The sequence below is a fragment of the Boleophthalmus pectinirostris genome, unplaced genomic scaffold (genome assembly GCF_026225935.1).
Source record: "Boleophthalmus pectinirostris isolate CB_2022bp ecotype Guang Dong unplaced genomic scaffold, ASM2622593v1 HiC_scaffold_12, whole genome shotgun sequence".
Classification (NCBI taxonomy): domain Eukaryota; kingdom Metazoa; phylum Chordata; class Actinopteri; order Gobiiformes; family Gobiidae; genus Boleophthalmus; species Boleophthalmus pectinirostris.
In genome coordinates, this window is record NW_026571018.1 from 2,244,198 (window position 1) to 2,264,674 (window position 20,477).

The following is a 20,477-nucleotide window of genomic DNA, read 5'->3' on the forward strand; positions in this document are numbered from 1 at the left end:
AATTTCCGTTAAAAAGCCAGTTATAAAGTATTTAAGCTCTTACCGTTCGCTTTTTTTTCAACAAATAGCGTATAGAAGTGTCATCTGAGAACAAGTTTTACATTGAGATTTCTGAAACGTGGTTCTAATTATCACCATAACTACAATTTTAACATGGCATAGGTGATGTTGAGACCATAGACTGTATTTATAAATGGACATAGAGAACCAAATAGTCACTACAATGCGCTTTCTCGACTCTTTTTGATTGTTTCCAATTGATTTTACATCGAAAAACCGTCACCCCTCTCTCATTTTGGTCTTAAAATGTTCATATTAATGCGTTCTACATGATCCAGGTGTTTTTATTTTGCTGTTTTGTACATAAATTCCTATTCCTGTCACTAGCATGGCTCCAAATTTGCTTCTTTAACCTCTAGCGTTGCAGTGGTTGACATCACACTCCCTTAGTCCACTTCTTTAAACAGTCTATGGTTCAGACTAGGGACGCACCAATACTCATACTGATATCTAGGAGTGTAACGGTACAAAAATCACGGTTTGATTCGTACCTCGTTTTGAGATCATGGTTCGGTTCATTTTCGGTGCAGTTGGGAACAAAATGCTAAATCATCTGCTTATTGTTTATTTGAGTTTTTATTAAACCTACAGTTTGTTTTAACGTTATACAAACAGAAAAACAAAAGAAATGCAAAGTGAGGACCAGGCGTGACGACCGTAGTTTTGCGAGGATTCTCGTGGTTCAGAGGAACGTAATCAAGGTGGGGGGCGATTGTTGTCAAGGCAGCTGCCCAAACTATAAAGTGCCGCCGGAAACACTGCCCCAATCACAAACGAGTTCCTCGTGAATATTAAAGAGCTGGGCCTCCGTGTAGCGGCACATGCAGTGGCCGAATGTAAACACACACAGATTGTGTGAATTCACTCATGCACAGTCATGCACCGAACCAAACGTCCACTACCGAAAGGGTTCGGCACAAATACATGTACCGTTACACCCCTACTGGTATCAAATATTGGTGCCAATCCAAGAAAATTTGCTGGACCAGGTGTTGGTTCCCTGATATCGGTTGAGCAGATGTCCTGGTTGGGCCTTTAACTGGATGTAATAAGATTATTTACAGGTTTAACGTTTGAACTTTAATTCATAAGAAAGCGTCCGGTGGTGTTTTGAGAGATAAATCACATTTGCATTACACAGTTTCATCTCTTGTGTAAGAAGTTAAGTGGGTTTTAAGAAAAAAACTGCCATTTTCAGTCCCTACACTGGTTAATATCGGTGTTGACAGATGCTTAAAGTCAAAGTATCAAAGTATGAGACCACACATTGCTTATTTTGGACTTATTTTTTGTGACTAACTCACATTATTTTGACACAAACTTCCTCCTCCTGACTCTTCCACATATCCAAACCCTGTACACCTTCTCTGGGCTGAACCTACAACTATGCGTCTTCACCGTATCGTACCTTTTTCTCCATTTCCGGAGGGACCAAAGCTTGTTTTGTGCCTGTGACTGACACCTGCCCTTGCCTCTCAGCCTTCCAGATGAAAAACGCTCCTCCTGCCTTCAGCCGCAAACTCCACAAAATCTATTTATTTATTGTTCAGAAACTTGCCTTTAATCCTCCAATCTTAACAGACAAGCAGAAGGCAACGGACCAAGGTGCTTTCCAAAACGGCCTCTCAAAGTGAAAGACGATGGATTTATCTATGACTTTATGCACATCTATTAAAAAAAACAGAAAAGAAAGAGACCGTGCACTGTTTAAGCTCTGATTTCTAAACGACGAAGAGAGAGAAAGCGATGACGAGTGTGGGACGAGGAGAATCTAAATGTTGGAGGGAGTACCTGTGTGTGTGTGTATGGTGTTTTGTTGAAGCCTCTCTTTGTCTTGGTGTTATTTTTAGCCCTGATGCCCTGACGCTGTGGTCGGATTTCCTTACAAAGTCATTCTGTCGCCAAACACGCCTCACGACTTCTTTTCTGCCCGGATACAGACTCCACGTGGCGACTTTTCTATGGTCCAGACTTGAAGCCGTTGTTTCTGAAAGGTTTTTATTACGCAAAATGGACTCGTGTGAGGTTCAAGATGTGTTAGACCTCCTCGAAAACAGATCTGGACTTGGGTTTCATTTCATTCACACGTGTTTGAGTAAATCTTTATTATTAGTCTTCATCTCCAAAGCTCAAAACGCTCTGTTCCACCTTGTGATGTCATACTCCTTTTAGCTTTGGTTCAGTAGAGATCTGCAATTCCAGGGCTGAAGTTATCTACATGATTCTAGTGAAGGTGTGTGGAGCTTAAAAACACCTGTATCACCACTTGATGACATCACAATGTGGAACGAAGTGTTTTCAGTTTGCGAGAAGAACCTAAATGTGCAGGATTTGTCCACAAAACGTGTGAATGAAACAAAACTTAACTCAGCTATGAATCAAAATTTGCATCACCTACAGTACGGTGTTAAACTTCTTTATCGACATAGAGACAAGCAGGTGATGAGTCTGGGTCAAATTACAAGTCAGATCTCTGGAGAGGCAAGCTCCCTTACACTGAGAGTGCTGGTTTTTATTTTAAACATTTCTTATAATTGTAACCTCCTCAAAAACAGACCTAGAGTTGTGTTTTGTTTCGATTACACATCTGAGTAATCTTTTATTATTGGACTGTTCCACCTTGTGATGTCATGCAGTGTTAGTTCTTAAGTTAACAACTATATTTATACCTTTTGTGCAGTGAAGACAGGGCTGAAATTATCTACATGATTCTAGCGAAGGTGTATGGAGTTTAAAAACGCAAAGGAGCCCTTTCTGCATCGCCAGTTGATGACATCACAAAGTGGAAAGGAGTGTTTTCAGTTTCAGAACTCAGCCTAAATGTGCAAGATTTGAGTGTTTAAAAATTAACAAACTTAACACTTACTTAACTATGAATCAAAATTCCTACATCATTAAACTTTTTTTTTATCATCATAGAGACAAGCAGGTGATGAGTCTGGGTCAAATTACAGGTCAGATCTCTGGAGAGCGAGCTCCCTTACAGAGAGAGTGTTTATTTTTTCAAGTTTTTTTTTTTGTTTTTCTGTTTGTTAAGGGTCTTATAATTGTTACCTTGTCAAAAACAGACCTGGAGTTGTGTTTTGTTTCAATCACATGTCTGTCTGTCCACTTCCCCAAAGCCCAAAATGCTCTGTTCCACCTTGTGATGTCATGAAGTGGTAGTTATCTCTTTTTACCTTTAGTTGAGTAGAGATTAGTGGCAAATCCAGGTTTGAAATGATCCAAATTATTCTAGTGAAGTGAAGATATATACTTTAAAAACACAAAATTTAACACCTTTTGTATTACCACATGACATCACAAGGTGGAATTGAGTGTTTCAGCTTAAATCTGCAGGGTTTGTATGTTAAAACGTGTGAATGAAACAAAACACAGCTGTGGTTATGTTTATGATGAGGAAACAACATTACCACATGAGAAAATATGGTAAAATAGACCCTTTAATGCTTCGGAATATTCACGAGAAACCAAAACAAGAAATCAAAATCTTCTTGACAATCTCCATTCTTTTTTCTTTTTTTTTTACCTTCCAACACAAAGTCTAAATGAAGTGGAGCAGAGGAGCGGATCTGTATCCTCTGTCCGTGGGTCTGTCCTCTAACGGACCTAAAAGCCTCGGCTGCAGGTCCACGGAGAGTTGATCAAACAGGCAATTAGCGGCTGATAGGTCCTAATGGTGCAGATGGAGCCGGAAACTGACGTCATGTTTCAGACGCCCAGACTCAGAGCCGGCCTCCCACAGACTCCCCACTGCAACCAGGAGAAGAAGTCCACACCGGTAAAAGCTCTGAACGCAGAACATGGGTTAATATACTGATTTAAAGCCACAGTATGCAACTTTTTAGATGAAATAGACCAAAATAAAAGGTAGTTTTTCATTAAGGAGGTTTTAATTGTGCTAAAAAAATAAAAAAATCTGCGTTCTTACTGTGAGCGAGCTTGCATCTCCACAAACCTGACTCATATTTGGTCTCCTCCTGCTTGTTTCCATGGAAATGTTGTTCTTTTGGCTGTACAGTTCCACAGTATATGCCATGAACTTATCTATTTTCATTGAGAATTGTTTAGCTTTTTATTTGACTTTTTTATTTGACTTTCTACCTCCAGAAAGTTAAACACTATGACTTTAAATAGTTTTGACCAGTCGAGATGTTTTCATGCTGTGTTCATGTCTCTAGTTGGATGTCTCTTTATTTGAGGCAGACTCTTGAAACTCATTGACACTCTACAAATTTCACCGAAAATTTAGATTTTATAACTCTGGTGTTTGACGGCCGGTAGCCAGGCCTGCGCCACCTAAAGCCTCCGCTCAGTTTCTTTTTTCTCAACTAGGTCACGAATCAGAATACACTAGACGGTTTGCAAGAACCTGGGAAGTTGTAGACGCCGCACAAGCCAATCAGTGAAGACCTCAAACAACCCGATTTGCGATAGCAGACTGCAAACGTTATCCTCCTTTGGACTTCTTATGTCAAATATAATCTAAATATATCTTTGCATTTTTTATTGCACCTTAAATTCACAAGTTCACCTCGCAGAAACGACAATGATCATTGACAGATGTGTTCACTCTCTACTTTGTTTCTTGTTGTTCTGGAAATTACTTGGACACCACTGAGCGTTCCGTCGCATTACATACGTCACAACCAAACAGCAGCAATTGGTTAAATAAAAAAAGCACCCGTCTACCCTCGAGCGAACGAATCCTAATGCTGCGAGGTCAAACGGTTTCCACAAAGTGAAACCGGCTGATGAATGAAGCTAGACAGCTGCAGTATCAACGCTCAAACACGCTGAAAATCGGAAGTTTCTGCAAAATTCAAAACACGTTCATGGGTCTGCCTACAAATGAAGAGTCCAACTAGAAGTGTTTGGTGAGTTTTTTGACATTGCAATGTAAATTCAGCATTAGTTTGCTGGTCTAGATTTTGGGACTTTTTTGAGGTTTGGTTCCAGTCGTACCATATAACCGAAATATCTGTCTTTCTGGTAAGAGCATTGCACTAAATTGCATCAAAAAGTAAGAATCATTGCATCAAAAGGTAAGAAAAGAAAACGTAATGCTATGAAAAATGTTTAATGAAAAATAAAACTATTAGAAATGCCTTGAAACACCTTGAGTGATCACAACTCAGTGGTTAAATCATTTACACCAGTTCATTCAATGGTTCAGTTCATATTTAGAGCTGTGTCGTTGTATCCTTGAGCAAGACACTTAACCCACTTTGTTTATGTTGCTTTCAAATACACCACAACTACTTACGTCAAGAGAAATATACTGAATTTAAACCTATGCAGAGATCACTTATTTTGACGTGAACTTTCAGGACAAACTTGATTTAATCTATGCAAGAAACATTCACTGTTCTGTTTCCCTTTATGTGATCTTAATATATATTTTTTTAATTTTCTACAAAGGGAGGCTTCTGCGCAAAACAAAATGAACAGAGCGTGAGTTTGAGTGAGTGACGGATTCCTTTGCTATATTTTTATATGTACATAAATATGGGCTACAACTACTGTAAGGACTGTTTTTATTCTTTCTGTTATTTCGACATGATTATCCTCATCAAAGTATTTCAATATACAGAAATAATAACAGTATTATAATTCACAACAGTGTTACGAGCATTATTTAGGCCAGGGGTGGGCAAACTTTTTGACTCGTGGGCCACAAATGGATCTGAAATGTGACGGAAGGGCCGGACTGGGACCAGACAGATGGAGTTTTGGAGAAAAAAATAACATGGAATAATGTAAGAAAAATATCCCATGTTATTGAAATATCCCATAACAACAAAATTTCTTTCTTTCAAGTCCCACGGTGTTGAAATGACTTTTAAAACACTGAAAATTATTATTAGTTTGCCCACTCCTGACTGAGGTTGTTTCAAGGTCCAGTATTACGCAAAAGTGACTCTCGTGAGCTTTAAAACACATTATAATGTTGTCACCATCTCAAAAACAGACCTTTATTATTAGTCTGTGTACATTTCCAAAGCTCAAAACACTCTGATCCACCTCGTGATGTCATGAAGCGTTAGTTTTCAAGTGAACAGCTTCAACTTTTACCTTTAGTTCAGTAGAAATCGGCAATTCCAGGTCTGAAATTATCCAGATGATTCAAGTGAAGGTGTGTGGAGTTTAAAAACACAGTGGAGCACTTCCTGTATGACCGCATGACATCACAAGGTGGAGCAGAGTTGAGTTAAACACGTGATTGAAACAAAACACAACTCCAGGTCTGTTTGTGAGGAGGAAACGACATTAGAACAAATCAGAAAATAGCATAATATTGGCCCTTTAATGACCGAAATGGGTAAAATTGCGTTTATTTTATTTATTTTTTATTTTTTAACTCATCACGCATGACGGGGATTACGTAGAAACTTGTGTAGGGATGACTGTAATCATCATGTTTTATTTGTTATTTGGGCTTGTAAGACTCAAAAACTGTGTTGCGTGTTCTAGCTTGGCCAACCATCACCGTCTACCTGCAGATGCAGCTCTAGCGCCCTCTGCTAGTCATTTCCAAAACCATGGACATTATTTTTTATTTTAATCATAGAACTATAAGAAAATCTGGAAGGTGAATCCAAGATGGCATTGTGTTGTTTTCAGTGGCCTGTGCTCATTTAGTTTGATTTCTTCGTAGAAACTGTCAGACCTCGCAGCATTAGGATTCGTTCACTCGACAGTAGGCGGGTACTTTTTTTATTTAACCAATCGCTGCTGTTTGGTCGTGACGTATGTAATGCTCCAAATCCCATAGGAAGAAGGACAATATCATCTTTTCCGTTGATAAAATTCACCAAACATTCTCTTTGTTCTTAGTCAGGCTGGCGCCACCTAGTGCCTCCGCTTAATTTCATTTCTCTCCAGCGACTAGATCAGGAATCAGAATACACTAGACGGTTTGCAAAAAAACTCGGAAGTACGAGTTTGGGCACCAGCCAATCAGAGAAGAGACAAACATTCTGTGTTGGCAACAATTCACAAGATCAAGGATTTAAAGCCGGAACAAAGAGAATGTTTAGTTTGGTTTGGTTGGTTGGATTTCATCAAGGGGAAAGACGTTATTGTCCTTTGATTTGATTTGATTTGGCACATTACATACGTCATGACCAAACAGCAGCGATTGGTTAAATAAAAAAAAGTCCCCACCTACTGTCGAGTGAACAAATCCAAATGCTACGAGGTCACACGGTTTCCACCAAGTGAAACCGACTGATGAATCAGGCTACTTTGTTATGACTTTAAATCCTCGATCTTGGGAATTGTTGCCAACACAGGATGTCTGTCTCTTCTCTGATTGGCTGGTGCCTGAACTCACACATCTGGGGTTTTCGCGAACTGTCTAGTGTATTCTGATTCCTGACTGAGTCGCTGGAGAGAAATTAAATTGAGCGGTGGCACTAGGTGGCACCAGTCTGGGTACATTGGCATATGGGCCCAAAAAATAATTTTCTCTTTCGCATTTACTTCCTCAAGTCTGTAACGTGCATGGCGTGGAGCGTTTGGACCAATCAGAGTCTGACGAAGATCACTTTTAGATGCTTTGACAATTTAGACATTTTATTTGTTAGAAGTTTTGAAAGTTTTGTTGTGAAAATAGAAAATAATCCTACAAAATCTGACCTTAGTGAAAGTTGTCGATGCTCTCTCAGCTGAACATGGGCAGTTTGAATTCTTAAAAAAAAGGAATTGTGCTCCGGGAGCTGCAGTACCTGGAGCCGCCACTAGAGTGGGAACACTTTATCCAGGTTTTTTTTATTGTAGATCCTTAGTTTTAATACATAAAATACCAGGAAAATGATTGGTGGATCACATGATACAGACAAATTACTTACAAAAAAGCAAAAATACTGTAGACACAACCAGAGCGGCGCTAGAGCAGGCTGAGGATAAGTCTGACATAGATCACTTTTAGACACTTTTTTCGACATTTTAAAAAGTTTATGTTGTGAAAATAGAAAAGAACCCTACAAAATCGATGATTGTGAAAGTTGTCGATGCTCCGTCAGACGAACACGGGCAGTTTCCTAAAAAAAAAAAAAAGAACTGCGCTCTGTGGGAGAATTCTTTCTGGGCCACAGTACCTTATCCAGGTTTTTTATTATAGATCCATGGTTTAATATAGAAAATATCGGGAAAAACGTGTCAAAAATCTATGAAATGAATGTGACAAAAGTCCAGGTTGGCCAAACTAGGACGGCGGGATCTGAACTGCTTTCGGTACAAATTGGTGTTTTGTATAAAGGAGCGTTAATGGACAAATATATGTATAGAAAGTGAATATATTCTATGGAACAATATGCATTTCCTCTTCCGTTGGTATTTATTTAACAGTATTCACTAGGGAGCGTGTGGATGGATCTTTATTTATGACGAGCACTGAATGTCTGAGGTGTGGCTGCGACCCTCCGCTGAGACCAAAATAAAGGGAGATTAGAAACTGAAAATGCGTGAGTTTCTTCTTCTTTTTGTCATAAAATCTCAAGTTGTGCACTGGAATTATTTTATCTGTGTGTGATTGAAGAAAACTGGAAAAGAGCGAGAGTTTATAAAATCGAGATGGTGGTGGTGATTAAAAAAGTAAAAGTTGCATCGTTTAACATTTCTACCACCTGATGTCTCCATGGAGATGAGAAGGTTACAGTACTACACTACGTTAGAGGTCAGATCCATGGAGAGGCACCACTGTTCACAGAAGGAATTATTGGGTCTCATTCATGAATCTTCTCTTTAAAAAAATGTTGTAACTTCCACTTTAAGAAGATGCTGAGAGACTCTGCGCCAGATTCACAGTTCATTCTTAAAGGGACACTTTGGAATTTTGGACATAGGGCCTCATTTCCTCGTGATCCAGAGTCTTGGAGACGTGTGGAGACACTTTTTAAAAAATATTCATCCAGACAACAAGGTCTAAAACCAGGTCTAAAACAGGATTAAACCAACTCTAAACCAGGTTCAAAACCTGATTTTAAAACCAGGTCTAAACCAGGATTAAACAAGGTCTAAAACCATAAACAAACCAGGTCCAAACCAAGACTAAACCAGGACTAAACCACATCTAAACCGAGACTAAACCAGGTCTAAAACTAGGTCTTAACAATGACTAAATCAGCTCTAAAACCAGGTCTAAACCAAGATTAAACAAGGTCTACAACCATAAACAAACCAGGTCTAAACCAGGTCTAAACCAGGACTAAACCACGTCTAAATCAGGACTAAACCAGGTCTAACCAGGACTAAACCAGATCTTAACCAGGACTGAACCAGATCTAAACCAGGACTAAACCAGATCTAAACCAGGACTAAACCAGGTCTAAACCAGGTCTAACCTTTAAAATGATTCTGTGGACACAGACGTTCACATGGACAGTCTGGTGTAATAACAGATTTTCTTTGGGTGTTTTGTGGACTTGATTTTTAGTTTTTAGTTTTTAGTGGCAGGATAATTAACTTTGTGAGAAGGACTGAAGTACAAATTTGATCATCAGAACACTTCATGAATGTCTGTTTTTGAGCAAAATGTGATGAATGAAAGCAAGATGGAAATGTTTCATGTCAAACCATGGATCACTCCAGGCAAAGAGAAAACATCACCATGGAGTCAAGTAGGTAGCAGACCCTCCACCAGAAAAGTTCTGCAATGCAGCTTTAAATTAGCTACAGAATATAGCGACAATGCTTTTTTATTTATTTTATGTTGTCTTTTGGCAAAATCCGATTTTTTCGCAAGGTCGTTCACATTTCCAGTTAAACACGACTTGTGTGTGATCTCCAGTGTGAACTTTAAATGCCCCAAAAGTGTCCCGCATGCTCAGTGTTTACGGAAGTCGCCTAAACACGGACGTTCGCATCGAGCACCTGGAGATTTTAAAGTCGCTGGAGCCAGAACATGTACAGTTGATTTGTTTTAAGGAGGAGATTGAGAAGGAGAAGGACGAGTTTTTGGCCGTCAACAACGTACGTAGAAAGAAACATGTGGGTGCAGGGTGGGATGAATGTGACCTGACCGTTCAGACTGAAGTCGCATGTCAAAAAATCTGATATGTATCGGTTTTAGGAGCACATGTCCAAGTGTCCTGGGTCGCATTTGGAAAAAAAGTCAGATCTGTGTCGTTCGGATTGACATTAAAACAGGGGTGCTCAATACGTCAATCGCGATCTACCAGTCGATGGCCAAGGTCGCGTGGGTAGATCACCGTGTCTCGTTTCGGACTTGATCGCGTTTGGACTCGGTCTTGTCTCTCACTCGAGGTGTGACACTCAACAAGTGTGATCATATTTCATTACGGCCGCTGCTGTTGGTAATAAACTTGTAGCGGGTGCAGGAGCGTGTGGGGCGTCTCAGTGCAGCCTGTGCGCTCATTTGAAACCCGCGGAGACTCTACGTCACATCACAAACACACACGCTCCCTATGCACGGCTCGTCTGCGACAGCGTGTGCCCTCGTGTACCAGCGTGCATCACAGGGCAGGTTCAACTTCCTAAACATCCTACCTGTCCACCTGCCTCACGTCAGCACGCCGCCCTCGCCTTTTCACGCTCTCGCTCCTTCCTGCGTACAGCCAACACAAGCCCCTCCACAGTGCGCTGATTAGAAGAGCAAGACTAAACGTGAAGCAAAAAACAGTCTAAATTTTGTTTCCAGTGTTGGCACAAAGCAGGTCTACAGCATAGAGCGGATCTACAGAACAGACCTACTGCCACATTTGGCTGAAGTTTGTCTAACAAAAAGTGACAAATGCATCTGTGTTTGTCACGATGTGCGTTTGATTTTGGTAAACGTGCAGAGGCTGGTAAATATCACTGCAAAACCAGAAGAGAATGTAACTCCAGTTTGGAACTTTAAAAAACAGGTTTAAAAATCTTACCTACTTCCTTCACTTTTTTCACAGTTTTGTGTAAAGTGCCAGAGGAAGTTCTCTTAAAGAAGGGGTTCTCAAACTGTGGGGGAGGGAGTTTAAACATTAATAAAAATAAATGACATAGATCTTGTCATTTTCTAATATTCCAGTAGAAAATCTGCTCACAACAGAGAGGAGATAACAGAGGGAAGAGGAGCGAAGTCTCACACCACTCCCTCCACTCCCTCCACTCCCTCCACTCCCTCCACTCCCTCCACTCCCTCCACTCTCTTCACTCTCTTCACTCGGCCGAGCTCATTAATAAATCATAGGCCTCTAATGGAGCAGGCTTCACCAACACACACACACTTACACACACATCATCATCATCATCACAAACGGAGCTGGAGTTGTGTTTTGTTTCATTCATGTTTAACACACAAACCCTGCACATTTAGGCTCAGCTCTTCTCTCACACTTCACGATGTCACTAGAATCATTTGGATCATTTCAGACCTGGAATCGAGGAGGAGCTGCTCGTTTGAAAACTACCGCTTCATGACATCACAAGGTGGAACAGAGCGTTTTGAGGTTTGGAGATGTAGACAGAATGATAATAAAGAGTTACTCAGACATGTGAATGAAACAGAACACAACTCCAGGTCTGTTTTTGAGGACTAAAAAACATTATAACATGACTTAAAGCTCACAGTAGTCAGTTTTGTGTGATATAAGACCTTTAAAGAACCATTCTAATTAGGTTTGGGTGGTATTACAGTATTACAGTTTCCCACAGTATCAGAAAGTAGCAACAGTATCAGTTTCATTACGATCATAAAAAAAATCTGCAGTGCATAAAGACATAATAACAGTAACATATTACATGTACCGGCGTTACGTAATCAGAGTACAAAGTAACTGTATTCAGTTACAGTTACCGTTTCAGTGAGCGGTAATTGGATTACAGTTACTTTGCTGAAATAAATGGATTACATGGCGGTATTTTCCAGTTTTCACATTTTGGGCTAAAACAAGGACTAAACCAGGAGTAAAACCAGAAATAAATCAGGACTAAACCAGGTCTAAACAGTATGACACTAACAGTAGGTGGACAGACTTTAAGGCAGCAGTGATCTCATATAAAAATAATTTCTTTATCAATAATATTTTTAATTTGGTTAAGGAAAGTTTGGGCTTTTTATTTTCTTTAAGAAGATAAAACATCTTATGTTCAGATTCTAGTTTTTGCTACTTTACAGCAAACAGTTGCTTATTCATGGAGACTTGGGCTCAGACAATTTGAAGAGAACAAACATGAATTTTCAGGATGTGGTCACTATATTCATATAGTTTTAAAAAGCGTGACAATATCAAGTAATCCAAAGTATTCAGATTACGTTACTCACTTTAAGTAATTTAATGGATTATGTTACAAACTACATTTTGAGTTATGTAATCTGTAATCTGTAGGGGATTACATTTTAAAAGTCACCTTCCCAACACTGTATAATATTTTATATTAATTTATTGATACCAACATTAGTTTGCTCAACACAAATGAATGTGTCATTGTATTTTTAATTTAAAGTTATCACAATTTAAAACTAATAGTGTCTAGAATGTTTCTTTTATCTGTGTGGGGAGACGACGTTCGATTAGTTTCGTTCTGTTGTCACGTGACGCTCATAAGAGACCAAGACAAGACAGACGACTGGCAGATCTTGGTGTAATTCGCCTGGCGTCGCCTCCATGTCTTGGTGAATGTGGATTATGAATGTGAATGTGGGAGGATCATTTAAGTTTCAAGGACGACTCAAATATACATTTAGTAATAATGTGTTTAATTTAGCTTTGAGCACATTTGTTTACGTTTTACAGAAATGAAACTTAAAACCACATGACTCATTTGCATAAACTATAAGCGCTGATAAAAACATCTTGCTCTTTGTGCTGCTGATGTGGTTCAGCTTCTGTTGGACTAAAGGACACAGTGACTCAGTGGAATCTGAGTGTTCTTTCTGTGACAGAGGGGTGTTCTGCTGATGGTGAGTCTGTTCTGTGTTTCTGTCATGTTGGAGAAACTTTTCAGAGGTCGTACACACAGACCATACAGCAGTGCGGGTTTGTAACTTACCAAAGTCTTACTAAAACATTTTGGTAATACGGTAATATTGTAAACCCCGGTAAAATCCTGAGAAGTTTTAACGGTATCAAAATTTGGATACAGCCCAACTCTACTTCTAATCATTTTTATGACAAGACATAAAAGACCAAATGAAACAGAAAACATGCACCAAAATTAATGTAGAGGTGCAAATGCAAGAAACAGCAAAATAAAAGTGAAAAAAATGAATAGCACACTCAGATGGTCGATGTCCAAAAGCTTTTTTTTTTTAGCAGAAAAAATGATCTGATGAAGGCTTTTTTTTTTGCCGAAACGTTATTTAAAATAAAAAAAACATTTGGACATCGGCCATCCAAGGCTGCGTTCAGACTGCAGCCTGACGTTTTGGCCCCTATGTTCCTGTATCTGATCTTTTAATGACAGTCTGAAAGACACAGATCCAATTTTTTCAAATGTGACCCAGGACACTTGGATATGTGCTCCTGAAACTGATACATATCTGATCTTTTGACATGTGACTTCAGTCTGAAAGGCCAAAGTGCATTCATCCACCTACACGTTATCAACAAGACACAAACGTCACTATTCTGCACTGAAGTCGGTGAAAATTGTTAATGAACTCTGTGTCACTGAAGTGAAGCACATCACCACTCACCACTCTTGGCTCCGTCTCCACATCCACACGTTCCTTTCATCAGACTGTCCACAAAAACACCACGACCAAAAACCTCGTCCTTCTCCTTCTCAATCTCCTCCTTAAAACAAGTAAGTTGTTCATGTTCTGGCTCCGGTACGAGAGGAACTTTAAAATCTCCAGGTGCTCGATGCTGCGTCCATGTTTGGACAACTTCCATAAACACAGAGACGCTCACTGCGGTTGACGTCGTCGTGTCTCCAGTGTCACATGTGGGACACTTTTGGTCTGTTTAATGTTCACACTGGAGTCACATACAGGTCACATTTAACTGGAAATGTGAACGACCTCACAAAAACATCGGATTTCACAAAAAAATCTGAATTGAGCATTAAGCCCTGCAGTCTGAACGTAGACTAAGTGTGCTATGATTTTTTTCACTTTAAGACATAAAAGATCAGCAGCTGAGTTGATTAGACTGAAGGTTTCATTTATTTGTGTAGATTGTAAAATGTGTGAGTTGAATGTGGTGTGAGCGGTTTGGGAGCCAAAAGATCCGGCTCTTCCCTTCGGTGTTGGAGTCGGACGGCCCATCCCTGCTGTGAAACCAGAATAATGGATGACGCACAATGGAAATCACGATCTTTGCGTTTTTGCAGACTGGTTTTATGACAGAGGAGCTCACGAGTCGGATCGGGGTCCATTAGAGCAGCTCTTAAAGCCGCTCTCCCTCGCACGGACGTGATGTGTACGGTCCGGGCGCGAGAATGAATTATTCACCGCGTCTCTCCACACGAGTCTCACCATTAAACCTCTCACCGTTGGTCCTTCTGTGAGCACCGAGCCCTGAAACAATCTGAATCAGAAGGTTGTGGGTTCTATTCTTAGGCCTTTTACTGGTTTAAAGCTGCTGTACATTCACTTTACTCTCATAAAAATGTGTAAAACAGAATGAGGTCCAAAATTATTCCTCACTTTTCAAGCGTTCTATGATTCACGGTGATGAGTTTATGAGTGTTTTTCACTGAGAGGCCAGAGCAGAGCTTGCGTCATGGTGCTTACATACCACTAGCATGCTAAGTGCACACTTCCTGATTCTCAGACAAACAACGCTTTATAATTAGGTGCGGACAGTAAACAGCGGATTTACTTACTTTGACCTCAAAAGCCACTTATTACGGAAGCCGAGAGGGTCACAACAAACGCAAACGCCGCAGCAAATACAAATGCGACAACACAACAAAAAGCCACAACAAACAAAAAAAAGACACAACGGAAATGACCGCGGGACTCTATTTTAATGCAAACGCCGCAACAAATACAAACGCCACAACACAAACGCAAATTCCACAACACTTCAAAAAGCTGCAACACATTACTGACTGAGACTGGGACTGAGACCGGGACCAGAGTAGAACTGAGACCGAGACCAGTGGTTCGAGCGGTTCCGTGTCATCGTCTGCCTGCTGGTTTCGTGTGGGGAAAGTGAGAATGTTCTGTGGACTACAGGTCCAGACGGGCTGCTCTGGTCCTCCACGCTCAAGAACCGCTGCTGGTTCTGAGGTGGAGCAAAGCATCCAACTGACGCTTTCACACCAACAAAAACAAACTGAACTAAGAGCTTTTGGTTCAAATGAACCAGGTCCGGGACCAGAGCGCTACTGAGACTGGGACCAGACCGGGACCAGAGCGGGCCTGAGACCGAGACAAGACCAGGACCAGACCAGGACCAGACCAGAGGCTCAGAGCCCACAGCAGGGCCGGAGCTCGAAGCTGAGGCTCTGACCCCACGGAGGCTCAGAGTCAAAGCTTGGAGTCCACCCTGGTCCTGCTCTGGTCCCAGTCTGGTCCTGGTCTGGTCTCGGACCTGGATCAGTCCTGGATCAGTCCGTACACAGTGCAAAAGTTTGGCATCGCAGTCACGGAAGTCACGTAAACAGGAAATGGCCGTTATCCGTTTTTTCCATTTTTCATTTAAATACAAAATCGAAAACTGAAAAAAGGAATCATTATCTGTTTTTTTCGTTTTGGTTTTGGAGACAAATAATGAAGAAAACAGTTGTTTTTTCATTTTCTTATTTTTGGTTTTATATTGAAAAACGAATGAATGATTAAAACACGGATTATTTCCGTTGTAGCTTTTTTTGGTGTGTTGTGGTTTTTTGTTGTGTTGTCGCATTTGTATTTGTTGCGGCGTTTGCGTTTGTTGTGACCCTCTCGGCTTCCGTAACTTATATTGTACTGGTACAAGACTCATTTTGCTCAAATACATGTGAAAACTTTTAACCACATCTTCAGGAAGTAACAACAGCTGATACACGTCACCACCAACACCAAGGACACTTCTGAAGATGCTCACTGCAGAACTAGTAACAAGTAAGTAGAAAATAAATCTGAAAACAACATGAATAACCTGATATAAATTGTAAAATCTTGACAGATCAGAGAAATTTGCAGTGCAGACATACTCCTGACTCCAAACGTTCGCCTGGACAGTACGATGACGTTCTGGAGGTGAACGGCGCGGCCTCTGTCCTGTGCGGGCCGCTCTGACCTTCGACCTCGGGGTTTGACGGTGACAGGCCCTGAGCGAGCGAGTAAGGAGGAGCACAGGAGCCCCCGCAGAGCAGACTGACAGCTGTATGAGCTCTGACTGACGGCCGCTTTTGTTCCTGAGACGCCCGAGGTCCGACTCCCACAATGCACCAGGGACGGGAGACTTCAAATACAACAGGGCCCACATGAGGAGGAGCACGTGGGCTGAAACGGAGGTCAGGAGTCAGAGCTGGAAGTGTCAGAGAAGAGTCTAACAGAAAGTCAGAGAGTGTGTTTACAGCTCGTCAGTATCACCGTATGATCCAGGGTTTTGAGTATCGAGTTTGAGTTTCGTCACGGTGTATGTACACGCAGAATCTCGCTGATGACAAACCGGGACACTGCTGTACACTACATTGTGTTATGTTTGTACAAAGTGGAGTTTTACAGCTTTTCTCCATTGGTTTGGCTCATTTCTTGAAACAGAAAGGACATTATTAAAACAACATGGACAAATCTCCAAAGCACCTGCAGTTCAATCCATGTGTCATTCGTTCATTCCTTTTTCAATATAAAACCAAAAATAAGAAAACGAAAAAACAACTATTTTCTTCATTATTTGTCTCCCAAAAAAAAATGAAAAAAACAGATAACAATTTGTTTTTTCTGTTTTCGATTTTGTGTTTAAATGAAAAATGGAAAAAACAGATAACGGCCGTTTCCCGTTTACGTGACTTCCATGACTGCGATGTCGGACTTTTGCACCGAATACAGACTGAACCAGGACTGATCCAGGTCTGGGACTAGACTGGGACCAGACTGGGACTGAGACCGAGACCAGACCAAGACCAGACCGGGACCAGGCCGGGACCAGACCAGAGGCTCAGAGCCCACGGCAGGGCTCGAGCTTGAAGCTGAGGCTCGGACCCCACGGAGGCCTGGAGTCAAAGCTCGGAGTCCGCTCTTGTCCTGGTCTGGTCCCGGTCTGGTCCTGGTCTCAGTCCCGCTCTGGTCCCGGTCTGGTCCCGGTCTGGTCCCGGACCTAGATCAGTCCTGGTTCAGTCTGTATTCGGTGCAAAAGTCCGACATCGCAGTCATGGAAGTGACGTAAACGGGAAACGGCCGTTATCTGTTTTTTCCATTTTTCATTTAAACACAAAATCAAAAACTGAAAAAACTAATCATTATGTGCTTGTTCATTTTGGTTTTGGAGACAAATAATGAAGAAAACAGTTATTTTTTTCATTTTCTTATTTTTGGTTTTATATTGAAAAACGAATGATACGAAGGTTTCCAGTCGTTCACAACAGAATGACATTTCATCACATTGTAAATGTCTTAGTGCATGTGTCAAGTGTCTCAGTGCAAACGGTTCTGTACAAGTCATTTACAGTTTGCACAATGAGCCACGTTTAGCACATTTTCCAAATAAATAGATCTTGTTGATCTAAACCAGGAGTGTCCAAACTTTTTTTTTTAATCAAGGGCCACATCTCTAAACACAGATGAAGCAGAGGGCCGATGGAGGGTCATACACTGCAGCTTATTACAGTGAATAATTGAAACATGGGCAAGTTTAACACATTAGAATGAGCTGTCAGTCTTTATTCACGCTAAGATCCGTAAAACCACAAACTAACTATTAAATATCTGCTTTATGGTAAAGGTAAATGGTCACATTTTTCTATAGCGCTTTTCCACCTTCAAGGCACTCAAAGAGCTTTACAACAAGGAACCACTCACACATTCACACACCAGTGTACACAGACACTGTGGGCAAGGTGGGTTAAGTGTCTTGCCCAAGGACAAAACGACAGCATTCACCTGTGGGAGCTGGAATCACACCAGCCAACCTGTGGGTCAGTGGATCTGACCGCTCAGCCTGTGATGTTTTATGTCAAGAGCTGGATTCAAACCACCAACCTTCAGTGGGCGAATGAGCTACTGCCGCCCTACTGCCACCCCCTATCAAGGTAGATTTTTTTTTTTATTGCAATAAAAATTAAAATTTTCATTGATGCAAAGTAATTTAGGCCAATTCACCTGGAAGCAAGAAAAATTTGCCTGAGGGCCGCATTTGGCCCACGGGCCATAGTTTGGCCATGCCTGATCTAAACTGATGAGTTGTTTCTCAGTCTGATGGTTTTTCTCTCCAAAACATGTCAGACTGATTTCACTGTCTGAGTCTTCATCTGCACAAGAGTCTGTTCAAGTGTCAGAATTAGTCCAGAACATGACACCATGAACAACAGATATGAGTTTATGGAACATTTGATACAATTCATGACAGTAATTGTCAGTCAGGTGAAATTAGAACTTCCTGTCACACTGTGTGATTGTGTGCGACAGTGTGAATTTCCACTGTGGCTCATCAGGGTCTGGTTCACTTCCATCTAAAGATGCTCATTATACGGAGTGGAGGCACTAGGTGGCGCCAGAGTGGTTAGGTGAGACGGGCCGATGGTGCAGATTGGCAGCCTCGCTTCTCGCTTCTGAATAATGAACTGTAAAGCACTTTGGGTGACTTAAAAGGTGCTGTATCAATGTAATGATTAATTAATTAATACCAATATTATCTCCACGGAGACGAAACCAGACCAAGGTACCAGGTCAGATCTGTGGAGAGGCGACGCTGCTCAAGTATTTTTGAGCTATAAAACCACTGGTAGGTGAATAAATGAAAATCAGAGCTGTTTAATTTCACACTGTGGAACATTCCAGGCAGAGAAACAGTCATGTGACGGACCCTCCACTAGAAAAGTTACACAGTACACCTTTAAGAAACTCATATTTATGCACAATCTGCCTTTTAAACCAGCGTCAAAACTGGACTCATCTGAACCGAGACTGAACCTGCTCGCACCCAAACCGTCCGTTACTGAAGCCCGTCTCCTCCTCGCCGATCATGTTTACGGTGCAGATCTGTGAATCGTGATCCTGTGTGTCGGCGTGGGCGGCGTGCTGAGGGACGTATCGACGGCGCGGTCGATGTGATGTAGGTCACGAGCCTCGTCCGCAGCAGGAAGTGAGTGAATAATTCAGAGTGTTTCCTGAACAGTGATGGTCTGACCGCACTCGTCTCCAGCTGCACCGTCCACACCAGAGCGGCTCGCAGGACGTCCAGCAGATCAGGCGCTTCACGAGATTCTGCTGCTCAAAAACACGAAGGATTCTGTCTGTGAGGAGGAGCGACTCTCCACAGATCTGACCTGTAAAGAACTACAAATAAACACCACATTTTTATTTAGTTTTTATTTGAATTTGACTTAGTTGGAGCTACAAGAGGGAAAAATGTGCTCTTTAAATCCAACTTGTATATTTTTTTCTATTTGATGGATGAATAGATAGATAGATGGATGGATGGATGGATGGATAGACAGACAGACAGACGTTGTCACTGGTTCTGTTTTGTTGTATTTATGGACAGAATTTCTGGTTTGGGGACCACAGGATCTCTGTTCACAGATGATGTTGTGCTGTTGGCTTCATCAGACCAGGACCTGCAGCTCTGGGGTGGTTTGACCCGAGTGTGAAGCAGCTGGGATGAAGATCAGCTCCTCCAAATCCAAGGTCGTGGTTCTCGATTGAAAACGGCATCTTGTCGTCTCCGGGTGGGTGGAGAGTCCCTGCCTCAAGTGGAGGAGTTCAAGTATCTTGGGGTCTTGTTCTCGAGTGAGGGGAGGATGGAGCGTGACAGTGACAGGTGGACAGGTGCAGTGATGCGGTCGCTGTATTGGACCGTTGTGGTGAAGTGGAGCTGAGTCGAAAGACAAAACTCTCGATTCACCTCTGGTCATGAACACTGGGTAATAAAGGACGAGATCACTGATACAAGCAGAGAAATGAGTTTCCTCCACAGGGTGTCTGGGTGCTCCCTTAGAGATAGAGCGAGGAGCTCAGTCACACGGGAGGAGCTTGAAGTAGAGCCGCTGCTCCTCCACATCGAGAGGAGCGGCTGAGGGGAGGGTATCTGTTCTGATGCCTCCTGGACGTCTCCATCGGGAGGTGTTCATGTCCCACCGGGAGGAGGCCCCGGGGAAGACCCAGGACACACTGGAGGGACTATGTCTCTGAGCTGGCCTGGGAACGATTCCGGGTCCCCCTGGAGGAGCTGGATTACGTGTCTGGGGTGAAGGAAGTCTGGGAGTTCCTGCTTAGATTGATGCCCCCATGACCCTGGATAAGTGGAAGAACATGGATGGATGGATGGAAATGGTTAAAGTCATACTGTGGAACATTCCAGGCAAAGCTGTTCTCTCTGCTC